The sequence below is a fragment of the Fukomys damarensis genome, unplaced genomic scaffold, assembly GCF_012274545.1.
Source record: "Fukomys damarensis isolate Sample0158 unplaced genomic scaffold, DMR_v1.0_HiC HiC_scaffold_26, whole genome shotgun sequence".
NCBI classification, from domain to species: domain Eukaryota; kingdom Metazoa; phylum Chordata; class Mammalia; order Rodentia; family Bathyergidae; genus Fukomys; species Fukomys damarensis.
Window position 1 is genome coordinate 37,731,567 of NW_022900938.1, and position 6,556 is coordinate 37,738,122.

A 6,556-nucleotide genomic window follows, 5' to 3' on the forward strand; every position below is an offset into this window, starting at 1 on the left:
GAAAAAAAAAAAAAAAAAAAAAAAAAAGAAAGAAAGAAAGGCACAAATCTCTAATTATGAATGTCATTATACTGTATACCTAAAATGTACCAATAAAATAGTTTTAAAAAAGACCTCTGGGCCCATCCTAGAAGATTCTGTAGTCCCAAACTGGGGCACTTGGGTGCCAAACCCACTGGCATGACATGAAGTAACTTTCCACACACACACACACACACACACACACACACACGCACACACAATATAAGAAGCCACATTATTTGATCATTTGATGAAAAATTAGGACTATACCACAAAAACTTGTCCTAGTGACTCCTATAATCTGTCGATTGTGACATTTGAAAACAACTTGGTACCTAACGTGTGTATAAAGATGAAAACATAACTGAGTCGGCCACCAATTTTGAAATGAATAAGAAAACATGTATTAGTGTGGTACTTACGAGTTGGAGCCAAACCAACATTCTGAAAATAGAAGTGATAGCTATAAGCTACTAGAAAACAAGAAAAGTAAAAATATCTTAGGTGTTTTGTATAAGAGAAACATTTCCTGAGGGGTTACTATATCCCTGCATACATTAATTGAGACTTCAAAACAACTCCACAAGACATGCAGTTATGATCCCATAAAAAGCTGAAAAGCAAGAAGCTTCACCTGTTAGCAAGTTGGTGAAGTCCACATGGATTCTAATCCAAGATTGGTAATCTAGGAAAACTAATTAGACTACATGATTAAATTTCAAAGATTGTTGTTTGAAAGGACCAATTAAAGCAACCAATCTCATAGCAAGTCTGGTTAATAGAAAAATGTAAAAAATGAAAAAATAAGCCAGGAGTGGTGGCACATGCCTGTAATCCCAGCACTCAGAAGGCTGACAAAGGAGGATCATTGCAAGTTTGAGACTAGCCTGGGCTACATAGTGAGTTCAAAGCCAGCTAGAATTACATACTGAGACCCTGTGTCAAAAAACCACACCCCTAAAAAATAGAGCAAAAAAAAAATAGTAGTAGTAGGTCTGGGGATTTGGCTCAGTGGTTCTGCCAACTGCCTTGCAAACACAAGGGACCGAGTTCGATCCCCCTTCCCCCACAAAAAATTAGTAATAAAGAAGGGTAAAATATAGACAGGTGGAATATTAAATACTTATAGGAAAACTCTATCTCACTTTAAAATAATATATTTTATAATTTGAATAAAATGCATGATATAAATGAAGGGACAAAATATAAAATGAAGAAATGACTCAAAGATTTTTTTAAAAAGCCCTACTGACCAGTACTGATAGGAGAAATTTGAATATGTTTAAGGATTTACCTCTGAAAGTGGGTGGCCCAGATTTTAGGATGCAAATACTCATTTATTCAACAGATTGTGACTGGCTCTTGTTCAGGGTAAGGCTGTCTCTCTTCAGAACAGCCTGCCCCCCTTTGCAGGAGCCACACAGGGACTTCTTCCTCAATGCTCTTGTCGTGCAGCTAAACACAGCCCCTGCTTTTTTTTTTTTTGGTGCTGGGGATCAAACTCGGGTCCTTGAGCTTGCAAGCGGAACCACTGAGCTAAATTCCCAGCCCATAGCCCCTGCTTTTATGACAACTCCAGAGATTCCAGACTTAAATTTTTTGATAGCATGAACTTTTTAAAGTCTGTTGAATTCTCTGTTTCCCTTATAGGAAAAATATTTTTAAATGTAGGCAAGACACAAATACAGATACATATGCTCATAGTACACAGGGTTATAAAGAAAACTAATTATCTGAAATGTTCTCCACCAGTTTCTTGGAGGTAGATTTCAAGTTAAGAATCCTTGACTGGCCCTGTCATAAACAACTTTTACTTTAATTTGGTGACCCCTAAATTCCAGTGGCTCAAGAATCTTACTTTTGCATATTTTTTCACTCTTCCATCCTTCTAGATAATTATTATAATCTTTTCTTTTTGTCTGAAATCTGCCATGCTTCCTGACCTTCCCTGTCTGCTGTGAAAAACTTCATCTTTTGTGTGAAAAATGAAAAATTCAAAGACATGTACTCAAGGTTCTATTGCTGTATCTAGTCTCTTCACTTTACCAATGCTCATATGCTCCATCTATTCTCCTGTTATTGAAGATTAACTACTCATGGCTAAAGGTTCCAATTGTGTCCTAGATTTTTTCCTTTTTCTTAGTCAATGACTTTTAAAATGCAATCCTCTTTTTTCTTACTCTTTTTATTATTATCAATTTTCCCCCTGCTACTGGAAATTTCAGATTAGTACAGAACAAAATTTTGTCACCTTAGAAAAATATTTCTTGAGCTTTGCTATGGATTACATATGTATGTCCTCCCATTTTAACTTCATATGTAGCAATGCTAACCCCCAGTATGATGGCAACAGGAAGTACAGCCTCTGGGAACTGATTGGGTCAGTGAATGAGGAACTCTCATGCATGAGAATAGTGTCCTTATAAAAGAGATCCCAGAAAGTTCCTTTATTCTTGTTTTTAATCATATGAGGATACGAGGAAAGAACAGCTATCTATAAACCAGGAAACATCTCACTATGACTGTGACATAGAATCTGCTGCAGTCTTGTGTTTTGACTTTTTTTTTTTTTACTGAGGATCGAACTTGGGCTCTTTCACTTGCAAGGCAGAAGGCGGTACCACTGAGCCAAATCCCCAGCGCTTGTGTTTTGACTCTTTCTTCTCAAGAAGGATTATTCCAAAGACATATACGTTCTTTAATCCACCAGTTTATATTTTTGTTAAAGTCCAAACAGGCTAAAACAACTTATCTTCTTCCAGTTTCATCCTGTTTTCATCTCAAGTACACCCAATTTACTCAAAATAACTCACTGTACTTACTGTTTTTTTAGTTTATCATCCCACTTTTTTTCTTACATACATTTGATCACAATTTTATCCCTAACCTCTGTGAAACTGCTCTTAGCAGGATCAGTAAAAAAGACTGGTTCAAGATAAAGTTCTATTTGTCTAATGTAGTTAAATAGAGAGTAACGTGGAGGTATGTTATGAGGCATCCCTAGCCTCAAAGAGTACGTCATAGTTAGTTCCCCAAATAAGCATTACAATAATGAATGTGCATCTTGTTCTGTGCCTTCGTGGTTTAGATCATGGGCTGGCGTTGTATCTAGACAAAAGAAAAGGGAGAAAGTTGACTGTTGCTGCTACTATTCCTATCAGAACCATTGTAAAAAGTGAAATGTTACAGGTGAAGAGAGCTTCCTGAGAAAAAGTGTGTTGAAAAGCTCCTCCTGTGATGCTGCTATGCTCATCAGTCCCCACAACATCTCTCACCCACCTCCAGCACGAACACGTGGCCCTGAGCACACGCAGGTACATTCATACACACATCACCTCTTGAGTGCTTAGACGTCTATTACAGTTTTATAAAAATATCAGCATCTATTTGGAGTGAAATGAAACAAAATAAAAAATGGTTAAAAGAAGAAATGAACAGAATTTGAAGCAAATTTTGAAAAAGAATTTAATTGGATTTAACTACCAGTTAAAGAATGAAAGAGTCAAGACAGATTCTAACTTGGTTGAGAGGGTAGATGATAATATTATCTTTTATAGACTGAAGATATAACCCCCAAAATTCATTTTTGAAACCCAATCCCCACCCTAGTTTGCCGATAAGGTCATTGTGGAGGTAATTAAATTAAACGAGGTCATAATAACTTGGTTCTGGTCTGCTAAGAGTAGTGTCATTAGGAGACGAAGATTGCCAGGTGAAGACTTTGTAAGTAGTGGCAATCTGCAAGCCAGGAAGGGAGCCCTCCCCAGTAAATGAAATGCCTGAAATCTTGGTCTTGTTTGTCTCCAGAGCTGTGATGATATAAAACTATGTTGTACAAACTCTGTTCTACAGTGTTTTTAATGGTATTCCAAGCTAAGCCATTGTAACATAAGATATAAATTCTTGTGTGAGGAGGAATAACATGGACAGATTTAATAAGCAAAATAATGAATTGCAAAGTATTCACTTCCCTGTTATAACTACCTAAGTTTCCCAAAGTTTCTCAACATCCTTTGGGTTTAAGCCTTTTTTTTTTTTCTTCAGTGCTATCTAAAAGGTGAAACAGTAAAATTTCATTATTGTTGCTGTTTAGTGTTGAATTAGCTTCTCCAATTGTTCATAATGTAGAGAGACTGAGAAAAATTAATGTAGAAGAGATTGGGAAGATTAGTGGAGTCATGTAATTAGTACCTAATGTCTCTTGTAGGATGATGTTAGGGTAACTGATAGAATTTGAAATGGCCCTCAAATCAGGAAGCTCTTATTTTTCTGATGGGAAAAGAAACCCTCCGAATTGCACCTAGTATCATGCAGGGCATTTGAACCCAACTAACTTCACTCATAAAGGTTTCCCATAGGAGTTATCTGTAATTATTTGGTAACTATTGACTTTCAAGTCTTAGATGAAAATCATTGATTATACATACTTGCAAGGTATTATCAAAAGTGGACTAGTTTTTAATATATATACATATATATTTGTATGTATGCTTTTTTAGCTTGAACCACTTATTGCTTTGACGATGTAGAAAAAAAAGAATATAAATAGTTCCCATCAATGTGCTTTGAGTTTCATACTTCACAGTAAAGTATTGCATTTAATCACTGACACAAACATTTTCCCTCCACAGATAAATATCATCAATGTCTTTTGAGAATAATAATTAGAAATTGGTATGAATAAAAATAATATGTACTTTACCACATTTGGTAATCCTCTCTCACTCTTAAAGTTTTACCTCTTCAAATTAATATGTAAAAGACACATCCCGAGGGCAGTGATAGTATAAGAAATGTTCCTCTTTTGACTTGGGATGTCTTATTGATTTGTTCATTTTTCTACACTGTTAGGCCTGTGTTTGCCAATATAGTCCCCTGTAGAGAGATTTCAAGAAATTCCCAAACGTTTTGAAGAACACTTTAGAATGCAACTTCTGCCAGAATCTAATTAGACAGGAAACCTGGATTTGGGGAGACATTCTTTATAACTAGCTTATATTTTTTTACCCTTATTCTCAAAAGGACTCTTTAAAATATTGTCTCCATAATTATCCCTTCTTTTTCTTATTGTTGGCCTTTTCCATAATGGCTTAAAAATTCTTCTAAACAATAAGAAAAAATGTTATAAACAAACTCTTTCACAAGCTTTTTCTTCATCTCACCCTCCTTCTCTTCCTACACTCTGAATAAAACAAAGACAATATTTCATGAAACTGATTTTTGTGAAGCAAATGCAGAATCATAAACCTAACAAAACTAAGGCATGGGTCAATTTGCCACCATCTATCAATGCATTAAGTTTTTCAAAATGACTTTTCTATATTATTTAAAGGAAGCTGATCCCATTAGCAATAATCCAGCCTGGCAGTAAAAGCTGTTGACCATTTGGGCATTGATTCTGCCCACAAAAGTATGTAGCATGTTGCAAATGGAATTTACCCTTTGGCCTTTTGCTCCCCCTCTTCTCAAACCAAGGAGCATTGTTTGCTCTGGGACTGACTTTTCTACCAGCTAAAAATGTTTATAACTCATTACTAAAGGATCCTAAATCAGTTCCAGAAATTAGGGAATTTCATTTCTCACTAGCATGGGGAGAAACAGGCTTAAATGTGCTAGCTTAAAAAAACTATGAATACTGAGATTATTGTTTTTTATTTTTTTGAAATATTTTTACTTGCAAAAGTATACTAGAAATTATATCATAAGATTAGATGTATCTGAGAAATTCAACATTTACCCCCAAATATAAAGATTCAATTCAAAAATGGGCATCTGAAATGAAAAGACATTTCTATGACAAAGAAGTAAAAGCAGCAAGTAAATATATGAAAAAAATGTTCAACATCACTGGTCATTCAGGAGATGCAAATGAAAACAACACTGAGATTCCACCTCACCCCACAAAGAATGGCTGCTATCAAGACATCAACCAATAACAAATGTTGGCGGGGTTGTGGGGAGAAAGGAACCCTTCTCCATTGTTGGTGGGAGTGCAGACTGGTGCAACCACAATGGAAATCAATATGGAGATACCTCAAAGAGCTGGGACTAGAGGTTCCATTTGACCCAGCCATCCTTCTGCTGGGCATCTTTCCAAAAGAATTAAAAGAATCATATCACAGTGATACATGCACACCTATGTTTACAGTTTGTAATAGCTAAAACTTGGAAACAGCCCTATTTCCCATCAATTGGATACTGATAAAGAAGATGTGGTTTTTCTATGAAATGGAATACTACTCAGCCATAAAGAATGAGGAATTAGAGTCATTCATAGGAAAATGGATGCTTATTGAGGATATACTCCTAAGTGAAGTATGTAAGTCACACATGTGTAAATACTGAATAGTTTCTCTGGTGTGAAAAATTATAATTGTAAGTAAGATCCAAATGATATAACTGATAATGTGAAATAGGAAGAAAAGGGCTAAAGGTGTAGGCCAAGTGGGAAGGGTATGGGAAAGGAAATAAGGGAAAAGAAAAAATATGAGAAAAGGAAAAAATGGAAACAAAGTCTTTGTAGGGGGTGGTGGAG